Source organism: Mobula birostris, chromosome 11, assembly GCF_030028105.1.
Source record: "Mobula birostris isolate sMobBir1 chromosome 11, sMobBir1.hap1, whole genome shotgun sequence".
Taxonomy (NCBI): Eukaryota; Metazoa; Chordata; class Chondrichthyes; order Myliobatiformes; family Myliobatidae; genus Mobula; species Mobula birostris.
Genome location: NC_092380.1, coordinates 89,011,856 through 89,037,177, shown reverse-complemented (window position 1 = coordinate 89,037,177; position 25,322 = coordinate 89,011,856). Strand labels below are relative to the sequence as shown.

General features: G+C 39.3%; 1 protein-coding gene across 1 annotated transcript in view; it reads left to right on the top strand.

The window, feature by feature from the left end:
• cstpp1 (centriolar satellite-associated tubulin polyglutamylase complex regulator 1) overlaps positions 1 to 25,322 on the top strand; it is a 283,345-nt gene that overhangs the window by 203,122 nt on the left and 54,901 nt on the right. The gene's annotated exons all lie outside the window — the stretch shown is intronic.

The following is a 25,322-nucleotide window of genomic DNA, read 5'->3' as shown; positions in this document are numbered from 1 at the left end:
CACCTGGATTCACTCCCTCTCGATAACCATATCCAAACTTACACAATGAATCATCATTGTTCCAAATTAACTCCAAGTTAACTAGTTTCCAATCTCTGATTTGAATTTTCTCAAATCATCTCCTTGTTGGTCTGCGTGTATGACATTTCAATTCAATCGCCGCCCTGATGTGGCTCTTTATTTCTCTTCCTTCAGTCTTTCTGCTTGTTTGGTAACTTCTCATCAGCCAGTCACAGGACCGTACACTTCTTCTTTGTTCTGTAACCTGGCATCTCAAACCCCCTACACTGGCCTTCTACTCGTCGCCTCTGTGTCACTTCTCCTCTCCTGCCAGTTTTATAATGGCCTTGTTGCAAACTGTGATAAAGAGGTAATTTCTGAAGTGATGTGACAGCATTGAACAGAGGTGATGTGCCTTAATTTGGCAACATTGAATAAAGCTAACATCAAGGACCTGTAATGAAACTGAAGTCATTGGAAATAAATCAGAAAACTCTCCACTGTCTAGAATCATACCACACTTAAAGGTCACCAATCTCAGTACATCACCGGTAGGGCTCTTCATTGCAGTATCTTAATCCTAGCTATATCACCTGCATTATGCGTGATTTTAGCTCAATCATAAAGTCAAAAACAGGAATGATGTGGAAGATTAAATGTTGATTGCTTCCATTTCCAACTCCTCTGTTAAAGGACAGCCCACGCCTGAAGGCAAAAAACATTTGGACAACATTTAGTTTGAGTTGGTAAATGACAACTTGTTTCACAGAAGTGCCAAACAATGACAAGTCTTCACAAAAAATAAGGACAATTTACAGTAATGTGCTGAAGTCCTAGGCGCACATACATATATACTATATATAGCTAGGGTGCCCAGGACTTTTGCCCAGTACTGCAGTAATTTTATGTATTGCACTGTACTGCTGCCACAAAAAAAACAAACTTCATGCAATGTGTGAGTGATGATAAACCCGATTCTGATATGGGTCTCTATTGTGGACTGAGAGTGAGAAGGGAGCAGGGTGAGGGGAATCATCGTTGGGGAAAAAAGGAAGGGAGATGGGGTGAACTGGGAAGCACCAGAGAGACATTCTATAATGATTAATAAACCAATTTGTTTAGAATCAAATAACCTTGCCTGGTGTCTCTGGGCTGGGTGTGTCTGCACCCATGCCACCCACTGCCCCTTGGCACTCCTCTGCTACCTGTCTGACACCCCTCCCACAGTGCTTCACCCTCGCCATTTCCAATATCTTTTGCTCCCACCAGATTTTCAAACTTGCTCTCCCTCCATGTTGACAAATAAAGTACTCTGCAAAATATCTTAAGCACCCTAGCTACATATATGTGCCTAAGGTTAGTGCATAGTACTGTACCTTCACATTAGTGTTGCTAAATCGCTTACCATCAATACCCTGAGGGTCACCCTTAACTAGAGACCTTAGGCAGCACACGGTGGCTATAATTTATGTGATCTACATAATGCATTGTAAAAACTTGCTGTTAGAACTTGTTTAACACCTCTGAAATTTGCATGTTACCCCACCTAAGAGAAAAACCAATTACTTAGGAATATACATATACTCCTCTAAATCATATACTATTCTGACCTGGGAAAATTATACAATTATTCAGATTACTGGATCAAAATCTTACATCTCCCTATGCAGCAGCATTGTGGGCACTGTTCCCTCTAAGCTGCATGGGTGCGTGGCTGCACGAGAATGGAAATGTTCCCTCACACATAGCCTCGTTGCTACGCAGCTGGAATTTTCTTTATATGATGTTAATATAATTTTGAAATCTATATCAATGTAATTGTGAAATACCTTGTAATGAATTATGTGATAGTGAATATAATCAATAGATTTTCCAAATAGTAAATATACCACAACCTTTACTTTGAAACATTTTAGTTCTTCAGCGTAGTTACAGTTACAATGTTTCAAGTTACAAGACTGACTAAATTCTTGCAGAATTGCAGGCTTGTACTGTCTGTATTCTTCCTTCATAGCCTACAGTTCTAATTTGTGCTACTTCAATGCACTGTGTAATGATTTCATCTGTATGAACAGCATGCAAGATCAGCTTTTTATTGTACCTCTGTACATGTGACAATAATAAACGAAATCCAATTCCTATATAGGTGTTATCGTAACTTCTGAATTACTTCTCTCTGTATGGCAATATAAACATCCATTGGAGCTAGTATACAAGGAAGACAGGCAGTCATTCCTTCAGTTTTACAGGTGTATTGCACAATTTTGTATATGAAAAAGTCTGTTCTAAAATGTTCACAATTTAACCAATTTCCCCCTGGGATCAATAAACTATGACTATGACTATGACTATGACTATGAAATGAGCAACATTTTAATGATAGTAATGGGAGATCACATGAAAGCTGCCAGATTGGGTCCAGAGAATACAATGAACTAAGCTTTACAATGCTTTACAATGAATAAATCCACTTTACTTTATACTCTCCAATCTCCCTTTGATAGATGCATGGTAATATTAGTAGATGTCACTACCACAATGCAAACTTAATTTCAAACAGAAGTAGCCCTCTCGTACCTGTTCTGTCATTCAGTAAGATCAAAACTGTTCTTTTACCTCAATGCCAGATCCATGCATAATCTGTCTGTGCTCCCTTGATGCTCTTTACACCTAAAAGTCTCTCAATCTGTCATAATTACACTTCATAGCCCTTTTGGGTGGAGTATAATTCTCCACCTTCTCTGTGAAGAGTTTCCAACTCTGCCCTGAATAGCCAGTTCCCTCTGTTCTGCATGCCTCAGCCAGAAAAGACATTAACTGTATATCTTCCCCATCAAGCCTCTTTAAAATGTTGTATTTTTAATTACTTTTTACTTTGAGATCCAGCACGGTAACCGGCCTTTCCAGCCCAACAAGCCCGCAATGCACTATTATACCCATGTGACCAATCAACCTATTAAACCTTCGTCTTTGGAATGTGGAAGGGAAGATGACTTCTAATTCTCCTCAACACAACAGAGCTTAAGCCAGCTCAATCCCTTTTCAGATGACAAACCAGCCACCTCAGTGACTCTTTGCATCTCTCCCTCTGTTGTATGTATATCCTGCCAAGGTCAAGAGATAAAACCTGTATATGCCCATCTGTTCATTTTAAGATGGTAGTCAAACCTAGTGACTGCTAATGAGATATCCTTGTAGATTTTAAACATTTAGCTGGAAGTTCTTTGTATTCTTTTTTGTAATCCAACACGTTAGTTTTTTTTGAGAGGTGCCATCAGTAGAATAATTAGCATTGTTTTTATAAACCTTTTATTCCTTGTGTATTTTTCTTTGTGTATTTTGTGTATTTTTTGGCAGTTTTGTATGAAGATGTAGCAAGCCATTCTGGGAGGGCTCTGTATTGTGTTTGTAATTGAAGAGAATGAAACCAAGAGAATCCTTTAAGTCCTTGAAACCGAGATCAAGTATTCACCTAACTTAAAAATGGACACTAGGAACCAGAGCATGAAGTGTTTGCAGAGTGGACTTTGGTATGTAAGGAAGCTTCGATGTATATGGTCTGAGAGAGATTCTCACCATTATCTTTCAGTTCAATGGGCTGCTATCAGTGCAAGTCAGGGAGGTGGATGATTAGTCTTGTCTGGCAATTTTATAGCTTATTAGTTATTACTGGAGATGCAAAAATAGCAGCACTTCTACTGCATTTCCTGCACCATGCTGGATGTCATGGATGTGTCAAGTGCGATGCTGCCAAACATGTGCATTGTCTTGAGCACCAGCTAAGTTTCCACACCTCAGGTGTTGTGGCTAAAATCACTGTGGTGCATCTGTGAGGCTAAGACAGGTACACTTTGAGAGATGGTCACATTGTAGCTTAAGTATAGGCTGAGGGAAAGTCCACGGGTGACCAATGGCTCACCAACTGCTTCTCAATGAGAGAAAGGGATAGAAAAATAAATGCTGGTCTTGCTGCTGATGCCCAGATCCTGAAAAATTACTGAATACTTTTTGTCTCAGCAACCTCTATGTGACTTGGGTTGTAAATTAGGTACCATAGCAGAAGTACTCATCATCATAGCTTGTCACACCAGACAGCCAGCCACTCTAGTGCTGTTTGGTTGATGTTGAGCAGGTCAGTGTCAGCTAAATCAGGCGAGAGTGAGCAGTCGCAAAGAACGTGTTCAATGTTCTGCACCCTTTCGCCACACTCACAGGATTCGCTGGTCTTTAAACCCCACTTCACCATATTGTCTCCCGTCCTACAAACTCCAGCTCTCGCTCTGAGAGTGCACCACTTCCGTCTGTCAAGCAGTGCCCCGTCTGGTAACATTTCTGTGGGGTCTTGCACTGTATTGTCTGGTGGGGTTCTGGCTTCTGTTTGTTGCCAGAGGTCAATCCTGTATGTTTGGGGGGATGTTCCGTGCGGTAGTTCCTCCACTGTAGCAAAGCTTTTCCTCGACTTTAGGCAGATGGAAACTGGCACATGATGATGTAGTGGGTACCGTGGATCCGAGTTCTGTTTACCTTTTTCAATTTTTGTTGCAGTGTGCCTTCGGATCTCTGGGGGAGCAATGCCTGCGAGTCTGTAAATGACGTTAGTGGGTGTGGGGTGCAGTGTGCCCGTGATTATTCGGCAGGCTTCGTTAAGCAATGGGTCTATTTTCTTCACATGGGCTGATCTGCCCCACACAGGTGCACAGTATTCTGCAGGTGCATAGCAGAGTGCTAGGGCAGTTGATCTAAGTGTATGAGCATTAGCTCCCCATTTCGTGCCTGCTAATTTTTTCAAGAGAGAATTGTGAGAGCCAACTTTCCCTCAGAGTTTTTGGATGTAGGAGGCAAATGAGAGTGTCCTATCCAGTGTCACTCCCAGGTAAATTGGAGTCGGATGGTTTTCAAGCTCCTTCCCACACCAGAAGATCTTGAGTTTCCGAGCTGCTTCTCCATTCCTCAGGTGGAATGCACACACCTGAGTTTTTGATGGAATTGGGGTCAGAGACCATTTTTTATAATACTGTTTAATTGCTTCGAGGACTGCTGTAAGTCGTACTTCAACTTCTTGGAAGGAGTTAGCTTGTGTTGTTATGCATATGTCATCTGCATAGATAAACCTGCATGTGTTATGAAAGGTTGGTTGGTCGTTTGTGTAGACATGAAATAGTAGAGGTGCCAGGACTGATCCCTGTGGTAGTCCGTTCTTTTGTGGACGCCACCTACTCTTAATTCCATTCATTTCTACATAAAATCTATGATTTTCTAAGAGGCTTCTTATTACTTTGACTGTGGTTTAGTTCTTTAACATTTTAGATAATTTCAGTAGAAGGCCTCTGTGATTCACAATGTCATATGTTGCTGTTAAGTCAATGAATATTGCCCCTGTAATTTGTCACATTTCAAAGCCATCCTCAATATACTGGGTTAAGTTCAGGACTTGACCGCAGCAAGAGCGACCTGGCCTGAACCTGGCTTGGTCTGGTGTTAGAAGATCTTCAACTAAGGGGGATATTCTTTTCAGTATGAGTCTCTCGTAGTGTTTATAGATGGTGCAGAGCAAGGAAATCGGTCTGTAATTTTTCAGAATGTTGGGGTCTTTATTGGGTTTTAGGAGAGCAACAACTTTGGCTCTTCTCCACTTCATGGGTATTTTTAATGATCTTAGGCAACAGTTAAAAAGGGACAGAAGCCAGTGGAGTGCTTTAGGTCCAAGATGTTTAAGGAATTCATTAAGAATCCCATCTATGCCAGCAGCTTTGTTGGATTTTAGCTGTGATACTTCATCCTTTAATTCTTCTAGGGTGAGAGGTGGCAAGTTGTTATTCCCATTTGAGAGAGCTGCCTCCATCTCCTGATGTTGCTTTTTCTTTTGCCTCCGTTCCTCGTTATTTGGTCGACCATTTAGTACCAGTTGGTGGGCAACCTGATTGGGTGTTACGGCAGCAATTCTCTGTCGTGGTCTATTGTCTGAGTTGAGTTTCCGAACAGTTGCCCACACCTTCTTATTGTTCTTGGTCACGTCTGTGTTTTCTATCAGTTCCTGCCAACGCTGTTGTCTCTCTTGGCTCAGTAGGGACAGAACTGACTCTCCCATTTCAATTGTGTCTTGACCAAACGGGTCTTGGTCGTATAAGTTGACATACTCATCTTAACTTTGCTTGATATCCCTAGTCAATCCCTGAATATATTTGGTTCTGCAGCCTCTAGGTATGTTCTGCTGCACTACTTTCCAGATTAGTCGGACAAATTCATCATAATGATCAGGTTCTGGTGGTATGGTATCGATAAGTTGATGAAGGGATTCTGCGAAAGATGTCCAATTCACTTTTCTCAGGTTAAATCTTGATAGGTACTTTGATGGTACAGATCTGAGAACTGGAAGGGATTCTACCTGGACTGGATGGTGTTGCGATGTTGGAGGACTGTTCATCTCAAGAGGTTGGAGCTTGCCGAGGTAACAAAGGCAAGGTCTGGGTTGTATCCTTTTCTTCATCTGGCACTTGTGAAGGTAGGGGTGTCCTTTGACTCGTATAGTAGCTCAAGGCTGTTGTTGGTAGCACCAGACCAAGCAGAAGTACTAAGTGAAATACTTAACATTCTGCATGCCAGTAGTGTTGGTTTCAGGCAAAGGGCAAAGTTGTGAACATATTTTAGAAAAGTTGGTACCTACAATTAACCTAGGAGTTGGGGAATATTATTTCTGATCCAAACTGGTTGATTGTTTGGCAGTGCTGTTAATTAATTCCTGGCGATAGAAACTGATGGATGATTCAAATGTTGGTGACCTTTTTCACAGTGAATGAAGAATGAGAGTCTGAAGGACGATAGAGGAGTCTACAGTTTTGATGGTTAGTTCAGGAATATTAGCTTATGAAGTGAGGACACCACCATATAACTGACAGTATTTATGTAATCTATATTTAATTTACAGGCAATATGCGAAAAGAAAATTGTTCTTTGAAAATAATTATTTTAGTGTTGTGAAATAAATGAGAGTGTTGATTTACAGCTAGCCTTTTGTCACCGGTATGTTTATCAGTGCGTCTCCCAGAAAGTAGAAAAAGTCATTTGATGCTTGGGAGAAAACAACATCCATTCATTCTGGAAATGTAATTAGGTTTTGTCATTGTCTCAGAATCAGGCTATTATATAACTCGATATTAGGCAGGAACTATATGTTCCTTGATATACTTCTGGGAATGATCAGTGACAAAATCAAATATATTGAATTCAGAATAGTGAAACAGTTGGTGCCATACCTCAAAAGTATGTCCTGAACACTTTACTTTTGTTAATCCACTGCAGGCGTTAATCTTAGTAAAAGCTAACCTCAGTGATAATAGCTTTAAAATGTTCTGTATGATCATTTAGAAACAATTAAAAAGGTTTTTAGCATAATTTTCTGTCTAAAAGTCCATTGGAATTTGCTGTCTGAGGCCTAGGAGTACTGCTTTGTGGATTCCTCATGGCTGGGAGAGCTCAGCATTTGGGAACTATGTAGCTATTAAAGGTAAGTGCTGTTGCAGGAATTATTGGTGGGGAAGAAAGGGTTAAAGGAGAGTGGGATAAAGGAAGGGTTGGTGTAGTGATTGAAATCATACTCTATGATTTCTTAAGTACATTTTCAGCCTTTAAGTCAGAATTGCTAAGTATGCACTCTTAGAATTTTACACTGGATTCATACTCTTCTTCAAAATTCTGAAAAATCCTGATAATCATAGTCATAGAGTCATAGAAAACTACAGCACAGAAACCGGTTCTTTGGCCCATCTAGTCCTTGCTGAACCAATTAAACTGCCTAGTCCTATCAATCTGCACCCACACCATCGCCCTCCATACCCCTCCCATCCATATACTTGTCCAAACTCAAACATTGAAATCAAAATTGCATCCACCTGTTGCGTTGGCAGCTCATTCCAAACTGTCACCACCCTCTGAGTGAAGAAGTTTCTCTTCATGTTCCCCTTAAACATTTCACTTTTCACCCTTAACCCATGACCTCTAATTGATGGTATTATAAAAAGATAGGCTACAGAAACAGGCCCCTTGGCCCAATAAATCTGCAACAGTCATTAACCACCCATTAACAGTATTCCCAGTTCACTCACCCTGGTCTCCCCAGATCTTACCATCAGTCTACATATTAGGGGCAATTTACAGTGGCCAATTTACCTTCCTTCCAGCAAGCCTTTGGGATGTGGGAGAAAGCTGGAGCATGTGGAGGAAGTCCACACATTGATGGGGAGAATATGTATACTTGGCGCATACAGCACCCAAGGACCATGTCAGCACCAACCTGATTTTCCCAAACTACCTGCATATTGAAATTCCCCCATGACTATCATAACATTGTCCTTTTGACATACATTTTCCAACTCCCATTGTAATTTAATTCCACATCCTGGCTACTGTCCAGTGCCCTATATATAACTCCCTTCAGGGGTTTTTAACCTTTGCAGTTCCTTAACTCTACCTGCAAGGATTCTATATCTTATGATTATATGTCATCTCTTTCTAAGGATTTGATGTCATTTTTTTGCCAACACAGCCACACCACTCCCTTTCCTGACGAAGGGTCTCGGCCTGAAACGTCGACTGCACCTCTTCCTAGAGATGCTGCCTGGCCTGCTGCGTTCACCAGCAACCTTTATGTGTGTTGCTTGAATTTCCAGCATCTGCAGAATTCCTGTTGTTTCCACTCCCTCTGCTTACTTGCTTGTCCTTTCATTATACTGTGTATCCTTGGATGTTAAGCTCCCAACCATAATCTTCTTTCAGTCATGTCTCCGTGACACCACAATGACAAACTGTACCTGTAAATCTATAACTGCGCTACAAGATGATCTAACTTATTCTGTATACTGCGTGCATTCAAATATAATACCTTCAGTTCTATTTGTCACCCTTCTCAATTTTGTCCCTCTGTTTTATTGCAACTCATTCCACTGACTCTAATTTTGCTCTGTCATCTGTCTGCCCTTCCTGACAGTCTCAGTACATGCTGCCTTTGCTTGTACACCATCTGCTAAATCCTCAGCCCAATCACTCAGTTTTCCATTCCTCTGCCAATTTAATTAAAATCCTCCAAAACCATTCTAGCAAACCTGCCTGCAATGATACTTGTCTCCCCCAGGTTCAGGTGTAACCTTTTGTACAGGTCATACCTTCCCCTAAAGAGATTCCAGTTGTCCAGTTCCTCAGCCACACATTCATCTGCCAAATTATCCTGTCCTTGACCTTACAGACACGTGGCACAAGCAGCAATCCTGAGATTACTACCCTTGAGATCTTGCTTTTCAGCTTTCTACCTAGCTCCCCAAGTTCTCTCTTCAGAACCTCCCTTATCCTACCTATGTCATTGTTACCTATATTTACCCTTTTGAATACCGTAGACCCAATTCGAGATGTCCCTGGCCCTGGCACCAGGGAGGTAACATACTGTCTGGGTGTCTCTAATGTGTCCACAGGATCCTGTGTCTACTCCTCTAACTATGGAATCCCCCATCACTATTGCAATCCTCTCTCACCCCTTCCCTTCTGAGCCACAGTGCCAGACTAGGTGTCAGAGACCCAGTCGTTGTGCCCCCCCCCCACCTAAAGGCCATCTAACTCAATAGTACAAAATAGTATACTTATTATTGAGGGCAACGGCCACAAGAGTACCCTGTATTGGATGGTCATTTCCCACTTCTCACACAAAGAACGCAGCACAAACCCTGGAGCCATCCTTACTGCTCTAAATATGTACAAACAGACAATGAATGAAGAAGAAGAAACTTACCAGATTCTTACTTCACCCAAGCCTGATAAGCCAAAGCCTCCCCACTCTCTGGGGCACTCAGACAATGACCACTCTGCTTGTCCCTACCTTATTTTTATTTGCCCTTGGTAATGAATCTCTCATTGATTGGGCCAATGGAAAAATTCTGGAAGCCCGTGAATGCTCCTTTTTTAAATCTAACTCAGGGACCTGTGAGTTGCCTCTTCTCTCTCTTGTTCTAATCTTCTCCCATAATCAGAACTACCTTGAGTTCTGATTATGCATAGATTGCCAGACACTATTATCTATGCCAAAAATGTGTTAAAATATTTGTTCTTTCTGAGGCTTCCAAATTGGTTCTATAAAAATGTAAGATGTAAAAGTGGTCTGTCAAACACATGCCCTGATTTGATTTGAAAATATTTAGCGGATCTTATTATGCATTTTTGATTGATGAAGAGCTTCCTTTTTAAACTCAGCCATGCCTTCCTGTTTCTTGGTGCATTTTAAAGTCTAATATGTGGGAGCAATTTTTTGTGCCCTTTCATTTGGATGATTTTCTCATGACTGCAAGAATCAGGTGGGCAACCAAACAGTATCATCTAGTCAGGACTAGTCAATTGGAAATCAATACTTAAGTGACTCATTATAGATCTGTAGCTAAAGAATAGTGACAGCATATTTGTCCTTGTACTTGACCTATAAGCATATTGTGCTACATCTTTCAATATGGAAAAATATTCTGTTTCCTAGCATGAGCAATCAGTATGTTAATCAAAAATTCATCAATACATTTTTAAAGATAAAAAATGATTAGTAGTGATGACATTATTCAGAAAATGGTTAAAAGAGCTAACTGACATGATGGAAGTGAAATAAAATAACTGGAAGGAGTAATTAACTCATAATTAATTCAGAAGTTATATTACGTCTAAATTAGCTCCTTCACAGTGTCAATTTATTAGTACTCTCAGTAAGTTCCTCTGACAATGTCATGTCCTGTGTTGAAATACAAACATTGAGCACACCAACAGAAAAAGACTAGTTATGAACTCTTATGGTTTTCATTTATTTTTACAGAAACTAAATACTTCTATCTGAGGGAAATAAATCTCTTTGTCATGATTAGATGCTTCCAGCTGAGGGACAACATAACCAGGTCCAATGAAAGCTATCTTTCATTGACATGAATGCTTGCTGACGTGACTGCACTTCTAGGTACTTTAGTAAGTGAAAAGTGTTTTGGGACATCCTAAAATCATTAAAGATGCAATAGTTCATGCTGTCATATGTACCCCATCCTACTAAACACCATTTAGATTGTTGACCTGAGGAGCGATTTTCAAATCAGTAGTAAGATGAGAGTAGTTCCAACATTTATCCATTGGAAGCTGACACATCAAAATGAACCTTTACAAATCAAATCTTTAATCTTGGCATCCTAGGCTGAATTTACTGTATCTCACAAGTTGGAGACTTGATGTGAACTTGTTGTACACTGAATGGTACATTTTAAAAATTGTTTTCCGCATGTTTATCTTTTTGAAAGAGATTTTTTTGTGGTTCTTTACATTAAAATAGGAAAGTGGGTTGTGCTCATTTTGGACTCCTTGAGGACAATGGTATTTACTTATTTATCCATCTATTATTTTGGCACACAGACACTGCCAGCAAGACCAGCGTTATTGCCATTTAGTAGAGTTCCGAGACTTAGACCCAGCAATAATGAGAATCTGCCAATGTTCTTCCAAGTGCTTCTCAAAGGGGAAGTTGCAGATAGTGGTGCCCTCGTTTACTTGCTGTCCTCATCCTTGATGAGAGATTATAGGCTTGGGACATGCTATCAGGTTAGACTAGATAATTAACTGCAGTGCACCTTGTTGATGGTGTAGACTGTACTGCTGTGCACTGTTGGTGGAAGAAATGAATGTTTCAGGCCATTGCCTTATTCTTGATGGTGTTGAACTTCCTGAGAGTAGTTGAAACTCCATTACTTCATGCAAATAAAAAATAGCTGTTGGACCATATCATCCTTGTTTATTCCACCATTTCTTGACCTATTTCACATCTTAACTCAGTTCATATCATTTGAGTGCCTCTTGGCTCCAAGTGACCTGGGTTCAACCCTGACTTCTGGTGCTGTATTTATGGAGTTTGCATCTACACCCTTTGTGTTGGTAAGTGGTAGAACCTGTGGTGAATTTAATGAGAATATGAGAGGAATAAAATAGGATTAAGAATAAAATGATGCTTGATTTTTCTAGCATTGACCCAGTGAATCAAAGGGCATCTATCTATGCTATTTAACTCTTTCTTTCATAATCACACTAGATCAACTTCGGAATATATTCATGATCACATAACTCTCTTATATTTATTTGTATATTTATTGCAGTATTAGGTAAATTACATGTACACTTATACTTTCATCTTACATGATAACCCTTTGTACCACATTTTTCATCTATCACTTCAACATCCCATTTCTAAATGTCAGTTTTGCAATGTATTATTAAAATATGAACTCTACCATGTTGCTTGAAATGCCTTTCAGCATGTACAGAGTCATGATTTTGTCCCTGTGTCACTTGCGTAACTTCCACTCTCTTCAAAATCTGGCTAATCTGAACTCAATCTTTTTCAGTCTTTAGCATATCAGTAACCAAGCTGGACTATAACCTGCTATGGACTCTGGCATTATTTTATACTTAAGCAAACACTTAGTTTACTGATGACTTACTTTAAATGGGCACCCCTAAAATACCCATTGTCTCAATGCTTCTTTCACAGTTCTCAGATCTCTCAGTAGCTCCATCTGGTGCATGATCATGTCGTAAAATATATGTGTGCTCAGCACTATTTTGTTTCACAGAATTCTCAGTTCCAGTCTGATCTAGCAGTTAAGCATGTGTGATCCAAGTTAGGTTGGCAAATTTGATCCAAAATTGGCTTGGAGGCAGAGTATAGCGGTCAAGAGGTGTTTCTGTAGACTGTAAGCAGTGGTGTATTTATTTTATTTTTATTTAGTGATACAGCATGGTGACAGGCTTTTTCTGACCCAATGACTCCATGCCACCCAATTACACCTATGTGACCAATTAACCTACTAACCCGTACATCTTTGGAATGTGGGAGGAAACTCACTCCGTCACTAGGAAAATGTATCAACTCCTTACAGACCAGGAGGAATTGAACCTGGGTCACTGGTGCTGAAATAGCATTGTGATAACTGGTAAGCTACCATGCTCCCCCTGGGATCAGAGCTCGGACCATTAGTGTTTGTCATTTAAGTAAAATACTTAGTTGAGAATGTATGTACACTGATAAAATGAAGGTTGTCAAAGTGTACAGAAAGGACATATATCAGTTGGAAAGCTAAGCAGGGCAGTGGGTATAGATTTTAATCCAGACAAGTGTGAGGTAATACATTTTGGGATAGCAGGACATATAATGTAAATGACAGGGAAGTTAGGACTCTTGATTGACAAAGAGACCTTGTGTATTTAATATGTGAGTAATATTGTAAATATATTGTTTAATTAAGCATTCTTTGTTGTTTACATAATTCATTTCTGATTTTATGTAAAAGTACAGAAATGGTGCACGTCATTGTGCCACCATGTCAGTACGCCTCACTAAAGTTAAGAAAGAAGCAGACATGTTATTCACGGCTCCATGTTTTTCTTTTGATTAGTTTTATAGTTTGCAGTTACAAAGCATAACACAAGCCATAAACACGAGATTCTGCAGATGCTGGAAATGTTGAGAAATGCACACAAAATACTGGAGGAACTCCTGATGAAAGGTTTCATTCTAAAACACCGACTGTTTATTCATTTCCATAGATGCTGCCTGACTTGCTGAGTTCCCCCAGCATTTGGTATGTTGACCCTGGGTGCAAGTTCATAGCTCCCTGAAAATGGTGACACAGGGTAATGAAAAAGCGTTTTAGTAAACTGCATGCTTCCTGTGGCGTGGCAACCAAAACTGAACACATACTCCAAGTATGGCCCGATTAATGTTTTGTATAGCTGCAACATGATGTTACAAATCTCTTATTTAATGCTTCAGCTAAGCCTGCTGAATTAAAGTACAATAGAGATTCACAAACATATTGCCCAAAATGCAAGGTTTTACTTACAAGGAGGGATTGGATAGGTTGCATTTATCCTCACTGGAACATAGGAGGGGTGACCTTGGAGAGGCTTATATAATCATGTTTGGAATCCTTAAGCATCTATCTTCTAAAAAAGTATAGAGTACTTTTCAGGCGATAAAGGCACAACATGCACCAAATCATTGAAGTTCATCCTCTAAATCGGGGTTTCCCACCTGGGATCCATGGACCCTTTGGTTAATGGTAGGAGTCCGTGGCATCAAAAAGGTTGGGAACTCCTCCGCTAGATTTTCTTTGCTCCTGCACTGTCATTGTAAACAATGGCACATCAAAGTTCCTGATGATGCCTGGTTAACTGCTCATTATCCGCAGAAGGATGCCCAGAGCTGTGCTACCCCATATGGACATTTGTTAGAATGAAACAGTGCAAGTTAAATATTCATCACTGCACAAACCTGTACCTTTTTATTTATCTCAATCTGATTAGCAACAATATGCCACGGATTGTGAAGGTCTGTTCTCTATCTATCTACAGAAGTAAATCATCAAGTTGTAAGCATATATGTCAATTTTCTCATTGTGCTGCTGCCTTTCCCTACCAAAACAAATAATGTCAGATGAGAATACACAAGATTTCCTGCCACTTAAGTGCCTATTTAATTGCATGCTCCGGTTTACTAGATTAAAACAATAGCTTTTGTAACATAAACCCCATGCTGTTGGATTTATCAAGAGATCTCTTATCCCAAAGCATTTAATTTCCTTTTGCTAAATACTATGTATCTGCTTGGCTTCTCTCTTCCCTGCATGAAGTGTTCCCATTATTATCCAACATAGCCAGGCACCTCAAGCGATTGGCTTGAGGTAACATGTTCTGTTTGACTCTTCAGTCTTTCTTTACATCGATACCACCAATTTGTATTGGGGTTCTTTGTCTTACAATATCTAGTGCCATAAACACAGTGTAATGAATTGCTTGGAAAACAGCTAAAAGACACATATCTCATTTATTCAGCACTTCCTCATCGTACATGTACTTTTGTGTCATTCATATAATGCACGTGTTTACAAAGACTATGATAGCCTATATTTTCAACTTAAATATATTCAAGGAAGTTGAAAATTTCTATTTGGTGATATAATTAGAACTACAGAATAATATTTAACACAGATTACAAAGTTAACTTGTTAGGAATTTTCTACATCACTACAGTGCCTACCATCTAAATTTACTTAATTGTAAGATTTTAAATGGAATTACATAAATTAGTTTTGCTTTCCTTCTGCTCACCTATTCTTTGGTATTTTTCTAAATTTTGATCTCCTCATTTATAGGAGCAGATCGTTGTGTTTCAGCAAACATCTGTCAAAGAACTGGATGAATCATTAACTTCATTCAAATTACTCAGAATCCTCTGGGGTTATCACACTACTCACGCCCAGGAAAGAGAATGCCTAAACTTGACTCAACAAGCTATCTTTTATCACCCTATTTGGAATTAATATGTGTTTCCTTTGTTGAATTTAATTGAAATGAATTTATTTTCAGTGAAGTGGAGAAAATTAAGATGGGGGAAAGGGAATGTTATTAAACTGCTCTGCAGCAAGTTTGCTAATTATTGATTGTGGACAGCCTGGAGGTAAGAACACAAAATGAGCACAATTCAAACCCTCAACAAGGTATGAGGAAAATATATTCCTAACAAGTACAAAGAACAATTTCATAGCAAAACAAATGTTTCAATTATAATAATCTCCTTCAAAATCAGAAGTAGATACACTTCTGTTTAGGAATTGAACAGGTTATACCTATAAGTAATGAACAAAAATGATTAAACTTCCTTTGAAATCTGATTTTAGCTGCATCAAACAAAATTCCTTTAAAGGCAAACAGTTAAAGTTCAGAACTAAGATGTGTTAACTTCACTCAGTAACACTTGCACAAAATCCCTTGATGGGGAGCTTAAGCTTCATTTAAGGACTTGAGCAGAATATTTTAGCTTCATGCTTCAGCAGAGTACTGAAAGCATGTTGCCTTGCTGATTATACCATAATTAGAATGTGACATGAATCCTAGAACTAGTTGTTCCTGTGGTTCAATTTTTCTTGAAATCCTGATCAATCTGTTTGAGAGACCTAGCTGCAGAATGGCTCCCAGGTCACCTACACAGTTACTTTGCTGAAAAAATAATTATGTTTGAAAGGTACACATAATTATGAAAATGACCAGCAACATTTGGCAAGGAACAGACTTTCTTAAGTTATGGATTGTCATGTTTCTGACCAGTTATGATGCTCTGTATTTTGTGTTATGAAAGAAATATTGTCCACTTAATCTCTCCATGATATACATAATGCTACTGCCTTTGTATATTGGTTCTAAATTTGCTGCAGAGAAATAAATCTGCCCTTTATTGTGAATGAAATCATTTCAATCGTGATTGCGAATGATGATCGGCATCTTTTAACCCTGAGTGCAAGCAGTTATAATTAACATGTCCTTTGTTCAGCTGGTTGTGATTTGATTTTTTTGGAGATTTATAACTTTCAGATGTTTGTTTTATTTTAGATTTTCTTTCTTTATTTTCTCATTTGTTTCTATTTTCCTTCTCCTGGGCCATTTTGACAATGAATTCAACCACAATAATTCACCATCTTTGTCAATGCTTCCTCTATTTATCTCTTGTTCCTTTCATCACACTGTTTTTCATTCTGGACCTGTTGACCTACCAGTACCATTAATCAGTTTTCACTTGCAGCAACTTCATCAGCAATACTTTTTGGTTCCTGAAGTTTAATGAAAAGCCCATGCCTTCCCTCACTCCAAGAAAAAAATGACTCAGTTTATTTTTAGTGAACGTATATAATAATTTATTTCAGAGCTTTAAAAGGCATTAACACATCTAACCAACAGTGTGGACCATGATTTTCCCCCACTCCTCCAAAATATAAGTTAATATATTTATACAAGGCATAAATAATAAAATGTATTTTAGAAGAAGAAGTAACTCTTTGGGTGGCATTAGTTGAGGTTAAGTGGTATTTGAAATCAGATTGTATATGTTTCAAGCAAAGCTGTTGCACCTGTGTTTACCCAGCTTTTGCAGTACATTGCCATATACAGATTGTAATTGGTGTAAGCAATGAAGATATTTATAATTTACTTAAATGGGGCATTATAAATTGTGGTTTCTTTGCTTTTAGGGGAATTTCTTTTTCTGTTATTTACAGATTTAAACAAAAGGCTGCAAGACTTTTGATGTGGCCCAGTACTTTTTAAGTGATGCTGCCGGCAAAATGCAAAAATGTTTTGGAATGGTTTGCTTGTGGCTTAGGGTGAAACGACTGGAGCCAAGTATATTTAATAATACTATATTCATATATAGCAAGTACAAATAAGAATGATTAAAGGTACATGTGAAGCTTTAATCTTCTGTATACATATTCATGATCTCAGACGTAAGTTTGTAATTTTTTACGAAGATGTCTATTTTCATCATTTTCTTTGAGATCCTCATCTGAATTTGGTAATAAATGGGAGACAGGAAAGTCGAGGCAAGAGCAGGATCCCTGTAATGGCTGAAGAGTCATGCCCTGCAGTTGGGACCCTCAGTATTATAGGGATGACACTAATCAACTGTCTACCTAAGTATAATATATAGCATGGTGGATTGGCAGGAGACTACATTCCCTGACATGCTACAACCTGCTGTTGTTGGTGCTGGGAAAAGAGCATCAACTGTAGGCCACAGGTGATCTTGGAAGAGGGAAAGCAGATGATTGGGATAAAGGTGGTGAGATAATGGGGAGAAGTATGTAGGGTGCTAACTGAGAAAATGGGAATGGAGTTTAGGTTGGAAATTGAGAACAAATAATGAAAATAGACATAGACATAGAATAGTACAGCACAGTACAAGCCCTTCGGCCCACAATGTTGTGCCGACCCTCAAACCCTGCCTCCCATATAAGCCCCCACCTTAGATTCCTCCATATACCTGTCTAGTAGTCTCTTAAACTTCACTAGTGTATCTGCCTCCACCACTGACTTAGGCAGTGTATTCCACGCACCAACCACTCTCTGAGTAAAAAACCTTCCTCTAATATCCCTAAAATGCTGAAAGTATTCAGCAAATCAAGCCACTGCTGTGGAAAGAGAAACAGTGTTAATGTGTCGGCTCAGAAACCATTTTAAGAAGTGAAAATGAGACAAAAGAGATTTGTAAAAGTAGAAGAACAGAATATCTCTCATAGGGTACAACTAGGTGGAAATTGGTAAAAGGCTTTAGATTGTTTGGAAGACAACTTTAGGCTGCAAGTTGGCAAAGGGGTTTAGCCTGTAGTTTGGGAAAGAGTGTTTAGGTTGTATTTTGGTTGATAAAGATTAGGTGATAAGATTGGGATATGGGGTTTAGGCGCATGATCAAGAAGTTTGTACAGGCTAGTGATTTGGAAAACATCAAATTGCTAAGTTAAGAGATTGAATAAAGGTTGGGAGTTGGGAAGAGGGAAAATGGTGATTTTGAGCAGAGAAATTTAGCAACTGAGAAGGCGAGAGGAAGATACTGCAGACATCCCACCTCTCCCGGAAGTTCCGGGAGTCTCCCGCAAGTTCCGGGAGTCTCCCGCATATTAATAGTGGCTCCCTGATGCCCACAAATTATATACAATATCACGGAAATCAATTTTTTGGAGACAGAGCAAAAGAAAGCAAGAGAGAGCGCGAGAGCGACCACGAGATAGAGCACGTGCGCGCGCGAGCAAGCAAGCGAGAGAGCAAGAGAGAAAGCAAGCGAGAGCGCGCGAGCGAGAGAGCGAAAGAGAAAGCAAGCGAGAGTGCTTGAGAGCGTGCGAGCGACCATGAGAGAGAGAGAGCGCAAGCGAGAGCGCGCCATGGCAGAGTGTTCCAAAAAAATATAAAACGTACGTCACCCCAGACTACACTAAAGTGTACCCCTGCCTAATAGGGGTCAAAATAATGACAGTGTTGCCCGCTGCACTGTTTGCAACAGTGACTTTTCTATTGCCTACGGTGGGTTAAGACTGTAAAAGGCATGTTGAGGTGAGTTTGACAGGTGTCATTCATTCATTAGCATAGCTAACGTTATTTAAACTAGCTGGCCAGCTGCTAAGGAGCTGCTCTATTGCAGACATCCCACCTCTCCTGGAAGTCTCCCGCAAATTGATGGTGCTACCTCCCTGAAATGAGTTTTTGCAGGGTGGGATGTCTAGATACTGTATGAGGCTTGGCTTCATTGAGAGATCCGAGACAGTATGTAAACACACTCCTGCTCCTTTTGGTGTACAAAGTGTGGTGAAGTGAAGCCTACTTTAGGAAGTTAGCAGTGTCTGCCAGACATCAGATCCAACAGATCAGGCAACCACTTCTTCTGCCATTAAATTTACATTTTGACATTCACGTTGGCATTTGTTTGTGACTTTGCTATATGAATTACACCTGCACTTTTTTTTACTTTTGGTGTTTAATTTTAGTTTTTTTGGGGAAGTTTTTCAGTTCTTATTGCTTTGCCAAATCAGATATTTGCAGTTACTGGAAAGAAAATCTTAAATAGATGCATCCCCTTTCAGTTTCTGGGATAAATCACAACTAAATAGATAAAGAGAAACAATAAACCTACAGATTAAATTTTATCCAATGCATCCTAAGTTTTTACTAATCTGTGTTTTTTAGCCTTTGAACTAAATGAATTTTTAAGCAGTTTTTTTAGGTTTTCACTTTTTAGTCATTTCAACCTATTTTGGTTACTATCATTAAAACTGAACAAATGAAGCACAAGTCACTTTTGCCTTTTTCTAGGGGGCTTGTCCAAGGTCTGAATTTTGTACCTTAAAATTTTAAAGTTGAAGTTGAGTTTATTGTCGTATGCATAAAACATGTATATACAGGTGCAATGAGAAACATAATTGAGGCAGCGTCAAAGGCACACAGCATTATATAAGCAGCATTCACAAGAGAAAAATATAAATACAACTTTTAAAAGAAAAAAAATTAGAATAAATGAAAATCAAAGTCCATTTAGTGCAAGGTAATCAGAATAGTCATAATGATGATTTGGCCCATGATATGCCAATCTTGATGCAAATTTATAATAAATGTCCTCCTACTGAGTACATTCATATCCCTCCAATCCCTTCATTTTCATGTGTCTGCCTAAAAGCCTCTTAAGCTCCAGCAGACCACCCGATTCAGTACCCATAGTAACCTATTCCAGGCACCTATCTTTTTCTGTGTAAGCAAAAAACTTGCCCTTCAGGTTGTTTTAAACTTCCCCCCGTCTAACCTAAAACACATGTCATCTGATGTTTGGCATTTCTACTCTGACTAAAGTTTTATCAGCAGCAGCATGATTTCTTTATCTTCTAGATTCAAACAAGAGGACATGAGTTGAGAGTTAAAGGGGAAAAGTTTAGGGGTAACATGAGGGGGAACTTCTTTACTCAGAGAGTGGTAGCTGTGTGGAACGAGCTTCCAGCAGAAGTGGTTGAGGCAGGTTCGATGTCATTTAAAGTTAAATTGGAAAGCTATATGGACAGGAAGGGAATGGAGGGTTATGGGCTGAGTGCAGGTCGGTGGGACTAGGTGAGAGTAGGAGCTCGGCATGAACTAGAAGGACTGAGATGGCTTGTTTCCGTGCTGTAATTGTTGTATGGTTATATATATAGTTACTCAACACCCAATGAAGGCAAGGACACTAAGAAAGTCTGCAGATTCTGTAAACCCAAGCAACACACACAAAAAGCTGGAGCAACTTAACAGGGCAGGCAGAATCTATGGAAAAGTAAAGTTTCGGCCAAAAACATCGACTGTTTATTCTTTTCCATAGGTGCTTCCTGACCTGCTGAGTCCCTTCAGCGTTTTGTGTGTGTTGCTAAGGATTCCGTATGTCTTAGTTTCCAACTTATCCACTTGCCTAGCCACTTTCAGTGAACTATGGACCTAGACTCCAATGCTATCTGTACCTCAATGCTATTAAGGGGTTTACCGTTTACTATTTACTTTCTCCTTTCATTTGGCCTCCCAAAGTGCAATACTTTACGTTTGATTGGATTAGACTCCATCAGCCACATCTCTGGCTATATTTGTAAATAATCTATATCCTGCTGTATTCTTTGAGAGTCCTTTCCACAATCCACAACTCTATCAACTTTGATGTCACCCACAAACTTGCTAATCCTTCCTTCTAAATTTTCATCCAAGTCATTGCTATGTATCACAAACAATAGAGGTTCCATCAGCAACCCCGATGGAACACCACAGATTACAGACCTCCAGACGAAATAACAGCCTTACACCCCTACTCTTTTCTATGGCCAAGCCAGTTTTGGATACAGACTTCCTGTTCACCCTGGATCCCATGCACCTTTATCTTCTGAGTCAACCTACTATGAGGAACCATATCAAATTCATTACTAAAGTCCATGTACGCAACATCAGATTGTTTTGTTATATCCTCAAGAAACCTGATCAAGTTTTAGAGATATGACCTGCCCTGTACCAGACCATACCTAAGCAGGCCATGCTTTTCCAAATATGCATAAATGCTATCCCTCAAGTATCATCACCAGTAGCTTCCTTACCAATGATGTGAGGCTCACTGACCTAGAGTTACCTGGATTATCTCGTGCATCATTCTTGAACAAAGATACAACATTTGCTGCACTCCATCCTCTGGAACCTTGCCTGTTGCTAGTGACAACACAAAGATCTTTGTCAAAGCCCAGCAGTCTCCTCACTTGCTTCTTTCAATATTTTGAGATATATGCTTTCAGGCCTTGCGTGCCAATCCATCTTAATGCTTTTCAGAAGACCCAACACTACCTCCTTCTTATTCTCAAAATGTTGTAGCATATTTGCATATCCCACTCTGCCTGCATTATCCTCTGAATTCTTCTTGTTGGTAAATACTGACACGGTGTACTCATTTAATACCTCAACCAGTTGCTCTGACACCAAACACAAATTCCCCCCTTTATCCTTGAGTGGCTCTACCATCTTCTTAGTCACCTTCTTTTTCTTAATATGAGCATAATAAAATTCATGTGTTGTGGGATGGAAGCTGTTATCTGGTAAGATACTTCATAATATTGAAAGGTATTTGAATTGCAAAACATTGTTACCAGGCTTATTGATTTCCACTGGGGCTAATTTTTTTTTTCATGCTCATGTACAAAGGCCATTCCCAGTGTGCAGTACTAAGAAATAAGACAGTGGTCAATAGAGCAAGGCCATTTTCATAGCACATGGAGAGAATACACAGAGACAATCATTAAATTCTTTGGTTTAATCACACTTCTACTCAAGTGTCAGGGTTCAAGATGCTGTGCCAGCCCACCAGTGTTGCCACACATTCTGGCTCCAACAAAGCATGCCCACGATGCTCAACAGAACAATGTAGAACACAAATCAGACCACGACAAACAAAACAGCGACACAAACATAAGCCCACATTCCTCCCTCTCTCACACACACATACACAGTCCTCTAACCCTAAGGCAGTCCATATTCTTTGGCCTCCAATGGACCTAGATTCAGATTTGGATATTGTTGATAGTGTAACTGCTATAATACTCTTTTATGATGTTTCCATTTTTGAATGATATCTCCTAGGTCTATTGACAAGAGTAAGAATAGTATAAGATTACATTTATCATCCTTTCAATATAATTATGTATTGATACTTAAGATGTTGGAATGTGCCATTATTATAGTAACTATTTTGGTCTACCCTACCCATCTCTGTTATATTTATTCTACACGTAGGCTACGACTGAAGTGCCTCCCTATCTGAATGGTATCAGGTTCTCATTCTTCTCATCAATACTAAATTACAATTTTTAACCTATCTATCTGGACTCACTTCACCCTTATCTCATTCATGGTCATCGGTGTCAAGGTTCTAACACAATGAGTACTCTTACCCTGATTGCTACAATTTAAACAGCAAAGACTGAACTATTGAACTTTTTTGTCTTGTCAAGTTTCCTATCGTGCCCTATGATTAGGCTACATTTATGAAACTGAAAGGGGGACATAGAGGGCATTTCAGAACTCCATTGTGGAAAGTGAAGTAATGCTAGGACTACAAGTAATTCCTGCTTGATTTCTAGTTTAACCAAGTCTGAAGTTTGTATGTTAGTTTTGAGGTAAAAGTAGTTTTCAGAACTTACTATTTTTAGATGGATATCCTTAATTATTAAAGTCCTAGTTAAGTAAACTAGTAAAGTATCTAGTTTTATTTAAATTTTCACACATTCCCATCATTCTCTAAATGAAAGCTCACGGTGCAATAACTTAAAAGTAGTGACATTAATCAAACCAGCCAGATGTCACAAGTGATAACCATATATAACCATATAAAAATTACAGCACGGAAACAGGCCATCTCAGCCCTTCTAGTCCGTGTCGAATTCTTACTCTCACCTAGTCTCACCGACCTGCATTCAGCCCATAACCCTCCATTCCTTTTCTGTCCATATAGCTATCCAATTTAACTTTAAATGACATCGAACCTGCCTCAACCACTTCTGCTGGAAGCTCGTTCCACACAGCTACCACTCTCTGAGTAAAGAAGTTCCCCCTCATGTTACCCCTAAACTTTTGCCCTTTAACTCTCAATTCATGTCCTCTTGTTTGAATCTCCCCCGCTCTCAATGGAAAAAGCCTAACCACATCAACTCTATTTATCCCCCTCATAATTTTAAATACCTCTATCAAGTCCCTCCTCAACCTTCTTCGCTCCAAAGAATAAAGACCCAACTTGTTCAACCTTTCTCTGTAATTTAGGAGATGAAACCCAGGTAACATTCTAGTAAATCTTCTCTGTACTCTCTCAATTTTGTTGACATCTTTCCTATAATTCGATGACCAGAACTGTACACAATACTCCAAATTTGGCCTTACCAGTGCTTTGTACAATTTCAACATTACATCCAAACTCCTATACTCAATGCTCTGATTTATAAAGGCCAGCATACCAAAAGCTTTCTTCACCACCCTATCCACATGAGATTCCACCTTCAGCGAACTATGCACCATTATTCCTAGATCCCTCTGTTCTACTGCATTCTTCAATGCCCTACCATTTACCATGCATGTTCTATTTTGATTAGTCCTACCAAAATGTAGCACTTCCCATTTATCAGCATTAAACTCCATCTGCCATCTTACAGCCCACTCTTCTAACTGGCCTAAATCTCTCTGCAAGCTTTGAAAACCACAACTCCACCTATTTTAGTATCATCTGCATACTTACTAATCCAATTTACCACCCCTTCATCCAGATCATTAATATATATGACAAACAACATTGGTCCCCGTACAGATCCCTGAGGCGCACCACTAGTCACCAGCCTCCAATCTGACCAACAGTTATCCACCACTACTCTCTGGCATCTCCCATCCAACCACTGCTGAATCCATTTTACTACTCCAATATTAATACCTAATGATTGAACCTTCCTAACTAACCTTCCGTGTGGAACCTTGTCAAAGGCCTTACTGAAGTCCATATAGACAACATCCACCGCTTTACCTTCGTCAACTTTCCTAGTAACCTCTTCAAAGAAATTCAATAAGATTTGTCAAACATGACTTTCCATGCACAACAACAATTTAAAATATTCAAATGTTCATTCAGAATGCAACATTTTACACTAAACATTGTAGTTTAGATTCTGATTTATTTTGTACATGTATGCCTATAGATTGGAGAAGCACATAATCATTAAAATTCAGCCATTAAATTTTATGTTCTCTATCTAATATTTTCCTGGAGGTTTTTTAGCATCTGGTACTCTGCTAGTATGACTTCCTTTGATCAGCATTGGCAGGGGACCATATACTCCACCCTGATGACTTAATTATGTAAAGTCTGTTTCTGAGAGAGTTTTTGCCTTTTTAGGCTGTAGAATACTGCAACGGAATCTGGAGGTTCCAGTACAGAAACACAAAAATTAGTATTCAGTTACAGTGGGTAACTGAAAAGGTTGATGAAACACCATTATTAATTGCAACTGATATGGAGTATAAAAGTTGGAAAATTTTGATGCAGTTTTACATGGCATTGGAGAGAGTACACCTGGGCTATTATGTTTTGGTGTCCATAGTTAAGGAATAATACATCTTTGTGTTGGAAGTGGCACAAAAATGTTCCCAAATTGATTACTGGGATGAAATGGTTAATGTAGAAAGAATGGTTAGCAGCTCAAAAACCGTATATAGTTTTTGGTCTCTATATTTAAGGAAGAGCACACTTACACTGAAGGCAGTACAGAAAAGGTTCACTAGGTTGATTCCTGTAATGAAAGGGTTGTCATGTGAAGAAATGTTGAACAAGCTGGGCCTTTTCTCATTAGGATGTAGAAGAATGTGAGATGATTTTATTGAAATACGTATGATTCTGAAAGGGAGTAATGAGATGAATACTCAGAGAT